Raw genomic sequence first — 1,898 nt, 5'->3', positions numbered from 1 at the left:
ACAGACACACAGACACACAGACACACAGACACAGACACAGACACACAGACACACAGACACAGACACACAGACACACAGACACAGACAATAATGTGATCATTGCAAATAATGTACAAACGGCCAATAGTGCAATAATGTAATAACATGAGATCGGCCAATCATGTAATTACCTAACTAATCAACCACCACCAGCCAGTCACTCACACAAAACTTTCATACTAAGCATGTGGGTGAAGTGTCTTGCCTAAGGACACAACTACGTTCCCTCTAGCGCCCCCCTGTGGCTCCTGGTGTTCCAGCGGTCTCCCATCCAAGTACTGACCAGGCCCTTAAATGCTGACGAGAGCTGTATTGTATTATATATTGTAATAAGGGCCAATAACCTAATAACTGCTTGGAAAATAATGTAAAAACAGCCAGTTGTGCAATAATGCAATATTGCGCAATGACGTAATAACAGCCTTAAACGTAATTACAGCCAGTAATGTAACAGCCAATAAGTAATGTAATAATGTAATATCTGACCGCTCAATCATCATCACCATAATCATAGGATAAGATCATTTTTAATTGTGCTCAAATTGCAGTTTATTTTGTCTTTTGTCCAAAATAGCGAATAAACTTTATTGTTTCCTGACTTTTTATTATTATTAATTTATGTTTTATTTGATAGGGACAAATACAACAAACATCGATGTATAATAATCGAATGCCGGTCGCACAGTGTTTAGAACACCAGTCCTATATTAAACAGATAAGAGTTCAACTAAATGCAATACAAAAGAAGTTTAACAACAGTAAAAAGCAATAAATACAATCAATATGTCAAGACCAAATATACATTCAGATTAAAACAATCAGATATATTCCTTTTCAAAATACAACAGTTTAATACAGATTATACAATTCTTCCGATGCAGATGAAGAGGCAGGAGTGCGAGGACGGACATGCCCAGGGAGGTGCTTCGAGTCTGGGCACAAATAGGACTCCACAGGCCCTGGATGAACTCTGTGTCAGAATCAGCTCAAGTGTTTGAATGTGTTTTTACAGCTGGGCAGAGACACAGCGCCCCCTATAGGCACTGTACCAGAACACTCATGATGGAGCCGTGTGCAGCGACAGCGCCCTCTGCTGGATGAAGCACAGACAAGGCTTTGTTCCAGCACTCAGGCTGATGTCTGGCTCCATCTGCTGGTCACACATGCCAACTGCGGGCTCAGCAAAGAATAATGCAAAGTGTATTTTGTGTGTGTGTTTTTCTCATGGATGTATTATATTATCATCATGTTATATCGTTTTTCTATGGACCAAATACAGCGCGCTCAGTTCAAGTCATTTTTAAAATAACTGTGATCTATATATCGCCATCCCACTTGATTTCAGAACTATGTGTTAGGGCCTAAAAACCCCTACCATGAACACAATGAATACCTTTGGAGCATACTTCTGGACATAAAATAAATAAAATAAATAAAATAAATAAAATAAATAAAATAAATAAAATAAATAAAATAAATACAATAAATAAAAATAATGAAATTAAGAAAATTAAGAAAATTAATAAATACAAACTATAAATATAAGATGAATAAATATGAGATGAATAAATACATATGAATAAATACAATAAAATAACCGAATATTTTCAATTCATTAGCTCATTGATTTCGTTCATCATTGAGATGAATTGTTTCAGCCCTAAAAAAATAAAAAATGTTTTAACCTATTTTTGTTTGCTAGGAATTTTATGTAATCAAATCCTAAAAACATGAACTTTATGTATCAGCCTGTTAATGGTACATTCCGCTGCCACATCCGGAAACGTGTGCCCACTTCCACCAATTCTTCACCTTTCACTGGACGCTGAGTTCCATTCAAACGGCTCAGAACCGCTGCA

This window comes from Eucyclogobius newberryi, unplaced genomic scaffold, assembly GCF_026437365.1.
Source record: "Eucyclogobius newberryi isolate DKJ021-1_F unplaced genomic scaffold, fEucNew1.0.hap1 SCAF_9, whole genome shotgun sequence".
In the NCBI taxonomy this organism is placed as follows: Eukaryota; Metazoa; Chordata; class Actinopteri; order Gobiiformes; family Gobiidae; genus Eucyclogobius; species Eucyclogobius newberryi.
The sequence above is the reverse complement of the archived record's forward strand: the minus strand, read 5'-3'. Positions refer to the sequence as shown.